The 8,340-nt window shown below is 33.0% G+C and overlaps 1 long non-coding RNA gene across 1 annotated transcript; it reads left to right on the forward strand.

Annotated features, from left to right (window-relative positions):
- The first annotated feature begins 898 nt into the window (after positions 1–898).
- Positions 899–7,548, forward strand: LOC124374547. The gene is made up of 2 exons (XR_006923571.1): positions 899–1,082; positions 7,375–7,548. It is a non-coding gene; the product is annotated as an uncharacterized LOC124374547 (long non-coding RNA).
- The last annotated feature ends 792 nt before the right edge of the window (positions 7,549–8,340 follow it).

Genomic DNA, 8,340 nt, shown 5'->3' on the forward strand with positions numbered 1-8,340 from the left:
TCGATATTTCTCTTCTTGTTCAAGCTGATCAACGGACTGGTGGACTGCCCTGCTCTCCTGGAAATGTTTGATTTGAGCGTCCCTAGGGGAACGAGATCACGGACTGTTTTCTGCCGCAAATTCCTGCCCACGAACTACGCATGCATCAGTGGCGTTGCAAGAATTCTGAGCATGGTGGTGTGTGTGGTCCGGGCAGGTGGATTTCTTCCTGGGGTCTCTTTCGCCTTTCAAAGAAAAAAATAAAGCAAATTGCCGCTGCTCCCTGGAGTTCGTTGTTCTGAGTCGCAGTCGTGTCGGGGTTTTGAACGCGTCAAACTCGCGTTGAAATTGCTCTCTCTCCCGTTCTAAATTTGTAATTGTTGAACTGCTATTAAGTTATACAATAAAATTCAAATTGTTTTCGCAATAAATTAAATTGTTTTATTTGGGCAACCGAGGAAGAGCATTTTTATTGCAGGCAACCTGGGCTAGTTTCCATCACCGTGTCCGAGTTAGAACCCGAGAACATTTAAAATTAAAAACTAAGTGTGGTCGTCATGCCACACCTAGATAAATAAGTCATTTTTTTAGTCATAGGCTAAATGGTTATGTTACCGTTGGAAGAAATAAATAAATAAAAAAAAGAGTAGAGGTTTATAAAACGAGGAGCGTTGAGAAAGATATGTACGTGTTTGACAATGCATATTCTCTGTTTTAAATAGTGGCCAATGAAGGATTTGATTTGATTGTCACTCTCAGCTCATCAGGGTGCAGAAGTATTTGATAGATTATCATAATATTATAACATATATATTCTATTTGAAGTACTCTAGACAGATGGAAAAAGGTACTGTTTCTCTCCATTTGTGCTTGAGTTTGATTATCTTACAATATCGTCTGCCCCTGTCTGTCCGTCTGTTCTCAATCTTCTATCCTTTCTAATTGGACTTTGTGTTTTTGTTTTTAATGTTGTAAAGTTTCATTAATTTTTAATAAAATGTGGAGGAATTTTGTTGTACGTAAATTAATTCACAGGAATCAAATACAAATTACCGAAGACATTTCAGCTTTCAACGAGCGTTATATTTCCAGGCCCAGCGGTTGTAAGTTATTTTGATATACAAACATATTGTAATGAGTATTGTAAGGGTAGGTTATGAAGGTCGCAAATGAAGGTTATGGTAATTTTTAAGATAACGTTGCTGATAGATTAGTTATTTTTAAAGCCAGCAACCATTTTTGCAATAAATCTTTTGCATATTCTAGTAGCTTAGTTTGTCAGAGCTATGATTCACATTGAAAGAATAATCAATACTTTCAATGTTTTTATTGTAATAGCCTAACAAAAATCTAGTCTATTAAGAGAAAGCTCAAAAGGGCACTAGTTTGTAGATCACGTGATAAAATAAATTAATTGTTCCTCCAAATCTTGGTAATTTTAGTAAATTTAAATTTTAGTTATTTAGAAGGTTGTAAAAGTCAAAGCTTCAGAACGAATATATTCATAATATTAAAGTAACATTATAAATTAAAACTTGTTATATTTAAGTCTTAAAATGTGGAAATATTATAAAACATTGCTTTTATAAGTCAGGATATAAAATGTAATTTTTCTCTTTGTAGGCTACTATATCAAAGCATTATAGTTGTACTGGTAGATCTACATTCTTTGTTTTGGTTTTAAGTGAAAATATTGGTTGAGGTTGCCAATCATAATTTCAATGCTATTAATACATTGGGGGTAGGGTACGATAAAACGGGACCCGGTTTTTTATATCGAAATTGGCAAACGATATTATTTAATCATAACCATCGATATAATCAATCGATACTGATTAATTAATTTAATCAAATAACTGAAATAATCCATATCAACAGCTGTAAACACTTTCAAATAATACTCGTAAGGTAATTTCAACTTTACATATAAGTAACATTTGATTATTAAAAATGGCAGTGGTCAATTTTAGAAAAACTACACGACATTGCTTTGAAAGATGATAAGACATGTTCTACGTGACTTCAACATGTTGGACTCGTACCGAAAAAAAATCCGTTATATGAAATTTGTGGGAAAGAAACAACTGTAACTGTGAGAGTAGCAAATATGGTCGTCTTCAGTTTTACTAATTTTTCTTATAATAATTTGTTTCATCATTGGAAATTATTAATTCATATTTTAATTTGATAAATATGATTGTTATTTGAGGACTATAGATACTTTTATATCGATTGAAAGTCTCTAGGGTTTGAGATGTGAATATTATGTATCGATGATTACATTCTTCGATATAAAAAACCGGGTGCCGCTTATCTTACCCTACCGAATACATTTTATTCTCCTAAACGAAACCAGTTTTAGTGAGTGAGAATTATAAATAGTGGTTTTTATTATGGAAAATACAAATTTCTTTTTGTTCTATTTTCACACTGTTTCAGGTTATTTGATATAGGTTAATTACTGAAACCCAATTATGTTTTGGATACTACAAATTATAGTATAGTTTGGCTGTTTTGTATCTTAAAAAAGTAGTTATTTAATTAATGAATTAACCTTTCAGCCAGCGTATATTGACGCGGAATCCGCGGAGGGCCACTACAAGCTCAAAACGTTATTGCCGTGGATCCACGTTTTTGCATTCTTTATTTTCTTACTGCTATGTTAGTTGAATAATTTTGCTGTTAGATGGTCCTAGTCGTCATGCGACATACAGACGGGTTGCCCTGCCTCGAATTCTGTTACAATGGGAGTGGCAGTTGCTTCTAATTGGCCAAACACTGTCTAGCGGGCGTGGCCCCGCGGCCTTTCACAAAGTCATTGACGGGAGCTCCCGTCAAGGCATCTAGCCAGTTGTTAGTGAGAAGCGTCCGGTACACGCTTATGTATTTCGGTTATCGCTAATTTTCTGTTGTGTCTTATTCTTTTTAAAGTAAATTATTCATATTAAATACAGCAGTTTCACAGTATTTATTTAGTGTTTTTTTACCATGTATTCGTGTGAATGGCCTATCCAGACGATTCGGAATTTGAAGATTTGGTAATTCTGAGCAATTACTTGGTCAACCCCAAACTTTTTAATATTTTACTACGGTCATAAGGATGTTATCACAAAGCAAGGAAACATAATTCAAGCCCTGCAAGGCTGTCCTACACGTTGCCGAGCGATAAGAAGGTTCAAAGTCACGCGATAACAGTGGCTTGCGGGAGACGCGTGGAATGTCAGTTGTGACAGCCCGCCACTAAATAAAACACTCTTTGTCTACTTTTGTATTTTTCTAATTTTATTGGTTTGTAATATAGTATACGTTTTATCTATTAAACTGTGTTTCATTCCCATACTTACTGAATAAATTATATAAAAATATTAGTGACAACTACACTGCTATTCTACGATATTCTCAAAAGTTAAAAATTATCCTAGGTAATCCAAAAAAAGGCTAAACGAATTTTATTTACCGTTAAATAACTCTATTTTGACATACAGAAACGAAAATAAATTTAACTTTACACATTGGAAATTTAAAAAAATTGTAACTTTTATCAAAGATCAGGTCTAATTTTTTCATGACGCTTTTAAAGGGTTTTTAAAAACTATCTAGACTATGTATATTTATAAAATGTAAAATTAAAACAGTGTAACCATTTTGTTATGTTATACTACTAAAGGATAAACGTGTCTGACACATTGTGCCATAAATAACAAATTTACATTGGCATTTATATACTTGCGGGCGCCCCAGCAGTTATTCTAAAAACCAAGTACATATGATTTGGCTGTAAGTATAATAAGTGGCCACCATTGACAATTCGAATCATAATAATTGATTATAGATATCGATACTATTAAATACAACATTTTACTTATAAAAATTCTTAATTAATCATAGCTAGCTTTGTTTATTCATTTATGTACTGAGTAAGTTAGTGATGTCATTTGCCACTGTTGTTATTTCATATATGTAGTGAGTAGGCTAATAACATCGGCAAGAAACAATGGTGATGAACATTGCAGATATCAACACAAAATTGTATTTTTAAACATGTGCAACAAAGAACTTGTTACATTAGAGGTAAACACTAATGTATACATTTCCAAAAAGAAGCAAAGAGATGTTAGATTCTGTTCGGAAATTTCCCCAGAATCTTAAACATGTAAAACAAGAAAACAATGTTTGTTATGGATTTATGGTAAGCCTCTTTTATTAAAAAAAAAAAAAACAAAAGGTTATGACAATTTTACCACAGTACAAAACTTCTTCGATGCAAGAACTTCTACTAACACTCAGACAATAATAGCTAATTTGAGAACTGCAAAGAAATCCTTTAAAACTGATCTCAGGATGTGAATACATTGCCAATCAACTGTGGTGGTAATTCATTTGAGGCATTTGATTAAAGCTATCACACATGTTTACCCTGTAAAGTGATTGTAAGTACTACTTATTCAAAAGCCATATAAATAAAGTATAGTTATTCAATATAAATTTTAAATAAATACATTTCTTTTCAATATAAAAAGTATAGCTTCTCTATTATACAATTTAAAAGCCTAATTATTAATTTACTTCAATATTATTATACAAAATGAATTCAAATTTAAATTGTGTTTATATCTTGAAATTAATAAAAGGTAAATAAATGTTATTGTATTGCTTGTAACATTTTATAAAATATTGATAGTATAGATAGAGTTTTTATTTATTTGTTAATTTATTAATTTTTAAGCTTAAAAACCAGCAAAACTATATGTTTCTTTGAAATATCAACTATGTTATTTGGTCTGACATGTTTTCAGTAATATTAGATGATCCATGAATATCGATGTCTCAATATAATTCGATAACCATGATTCGATTGTGTTTGTGGCCATGTATTATGATTCTACTTTGTTTGACTTAATTTGAAACAGTAATGTCAAACTGAATTATGTTTTAGAGTTTTAAGATTTTATTAAATAATATTGTTTTTCTGTAAAATAAAGGCAGCTAGCAATTATTAATTATGAACATCTATAGGTGTTTTTATATTTTCAATATTTTAGATATTTATAATCGATAGTTGATTACCCAGCAGGGATTCACTTCTGGCTGGTTTATGTTTGTTTATTTTCTTTATTACATTTGTCGAATGTTTATGGTTGTCCATTTGCCTTATTTATACATTCGCATTTATTGTCACTGATGGGTCTTAGGCTAAGTAAGATAGTAGGAAGTTCTGGTTATGTAAATTTACTGTATTTTATTTACTCTCTAATGTTATTTTGTCACAGCCCACACTGATGCCTGGAAACAATCTGATAATTTTGTTATCCTTATAGGAACTATTCTCAGAAAGTCTACATTAATGAAAAATGTTCTTTTCAGATCAAAACCCCTACATTCACTTATTGTTATTTTATTGTATCCAAAGGTGGTTTTACGGCTGATATCAGCAATGACAAAATATATATGAGGTTGACTCAAGATCATATGACACACAGCATATATGTAGAACGATGAGAAAAAGAATTTCCAGTTTTAATGCTGTACAACTTTGTTATTTTGTATATTTATTCTTAGTCATAGTTGTCAGAGATTTATTCTTAAGTTTAATTTGGCATAAGTACCAATTTATGTTATGTTATTGAAGACTGCACAGGCCGAAATCTGTAACTATTTTAGGTATAGATTGGTTTAACTGAGAAGAGAACTTTGTCGATCAATGGATATTGATAGTATCTGATAGTCAGGCCGATCTTATGCCTCTTTAACTCTACAGAATTTACTTTGTCTGGTTTGGGAATGCTTTAAGACAGCCTGTAGAAGGAAAAGGTTCCATATATTTGATCATTCTAATAGAGTACCTCGCTCACAGATTAACACAAATCTTTTTCTTTATTGCGTTTGGAATTAGTCATGAAATTTGTAATTTCTTATAAGAAGTAATATAAGACATATAAGACACTGGCAATGTATCCTTTTCCAACGTGACAGCATGAACTAAAGGGGAAATATGCTGAGGTTAGTCTGCTGTGCCCCTCCTCCATCAAACAATTAAACTCACAAATTCTTTATCCAGCTGACAAGATACATGTGTGCCAATTGTAGATAGCTACTGGTTAAACAGTAACCTATAAGCTCAGGACTGAGCCGCTACCTCGATGAGGGCTTTGTGACAACTAGGTATTCTTGCTCAAACTTTTTCAATAATATAATAAGAGTTATATAATTAACAAGTGATTATGAACTCAAACACCTTCCTTTAGAGTAATCCAGTTCCTTCCTCATCATCAGATCTTCAATCTTGAATAAAATGTAACTCTTCAAACAGTACATATTAACAAATGAGTTTCATATACACAAATCTCATTATTCACAGTGTTATATAAATGTTATTTTGGTACTTTGGGATTATACTGACTACACCCAGACATGAATCGTTATTTCACATTTCGTTTCTACTGATTACTAGATTAGCGTAGAACAATATTTCGTCAATATAAAACAGGAATTGTCTTATCGCAAACACCTCCCCATCCTCAGACAGAGGTCAAAGTCGAGCGTCTAGTAGATAACGTGATTGCAGAGTCTCGCCGCCCGTTCAGCTGGTGCATCGCTTTGTTGTACTTCCGTGTTTTACCTCTACATTTCTCCAAACACAAAAATTCAACAAAAACAAACATTCACCAAACTAAACTTTTTATTAAAAAAACACTCAAAACTTGTTTTTATTCTTGATCACATTCCGCACCCAAAATGCGAGTGCCTCCGGCCATCAGCGCGGGCTTCGACAGCACCTTCGGTGCTGCCCCGCGCTGATGTCGACGAAAGAAAAACATCCCTCGAGATAGTACCTATCAGTAAATATCAAATTCTAGAGGGCTAATCAGAAATATAAATTGAATTGTAATGGAAAGGCAATGATGTACCGTGCAAATCACGTGATGCCGCGCGGCCTGCCGTAATCAGGATTCTCGAGAAAGATAAGGATAACAGCGACAACAATACCGATCACAATACCTGGAAATGCTTTGTAAGTTTGTAATTTTGTAATTGAAGAGTTGTTTTTTCGTTCTAATCATGTTTGTTTCTATAAATTTTCTATTTTTGTGTTCTTCATACTGGTGTGGTCGGTATAATCCCAAAGTACCGTTATTTTCATTAACCATACAAAGTAACGTAAAAGTGATTTGCAATTAGGACATTCAAACTTAATCCCAACCCTCTTAGGGGTTTAATGTAGTTACCAATCCCGCAAAGTAAGAGATACAGATAGGCAGGAAACTGCCTGGACTATAGAGCACTTTGAAGGTTAGTACAGCGTAGCCCTTGAGTGTGGGTTGGGTCCTCAAGATTATACAAAAGTAGGGGGATAATCAGTGGCAAAATAATATGTCATATTTATCTCTGTTTCAGTGTAACGTTGTCTGCCTGCTCTCAGTCGAGAGGGTTACTGCATGAACAGAATCTATACCAGTATAGGTACTATTCGTCCGATGCCTATCCAAACCATAACAAAGTACTACTGCCAGCCCTCTCTCCCACTATGGAGATGGGTACAATTGTATCCTGGGCGAAAAAGGAAGGTGAGGATGTTGAATACTAGTAGAAAGAGTAGTCACGTGGAGCAGTATGAGGACTATTGGCTGTTCTGCAAGTATCATCAGACTGAACATGCATACAGTAGTTATCTATACCATATTATTAAGTATTGGTCCTCTGAATATATAACACCGAGAATTTCTGGCAGCTCTTGTAAAGAGGGCAAATAATTTTACTTCATCTGAGTTAGTTATTTTTTAAACACTAATTTTACATCTGCAAATTAAAATTCAATAAACTGGAATTCTCAGCCAATTTTTGTCCTGCTCTTTTTTCACTCAGAGGAGTTCAACCTTATCAAGTCATATTCTGAGGCCTTAACTCTCTCTATTTTCAGATGTCCTTTAGATAACAGTTTATTGAATAAGTTGAAAGGTTTATGGAGTAAAAAAACATTGATTGTTTTAGATCGGATCTCTCGGTGCTTCCTCCCACCATTTGTTGAATTCAAATTCAAATTTTCTATGTTGCCTTGAAATAATGAAGGTGTCTATGTCTCTATTTTCAGATGTCCTTTAGATAACAGTTTATTGAATAAGTTTGAAAGGTTTAAGGAGTAAAAAAAACATTGATTGTTTTAGATCGGATCGGTGCTTCCTCCCACCAATTGTTGAATTCAAATTCAAATTTCTATGTTGCCTTGAAAATAATGCATATCACAGTAGGCGTTGTCAAATAAATCAGTTGCATAGAAAATGTTTAACTAAATAAAGTAAATAATATAAAATTTTAAAAATTCAATGTAGCTTATGGTGTATTACTGAGAAATATACAAGGACT

The sequence above is a fragment of the Homalodisca vitripennis genome, unplaced genomic scaffold (assembly GCF_021130785.1).
Source record: "Homalodisca vitripennis isolate AUS2020 unplaced genomic scaffold, UT_GWSS_2.1 ScUCBcl_8989;HRSCAF=17329, whole genome shotgun sequence".
Classification (NCBI taxonomy): domain Eukaryota; kingdom Metazoa; phylum Arthropoda; class Insecta; order Hemiptera; family Cicadellidae; genus Homalodisca; species Homalodisca vitripennis.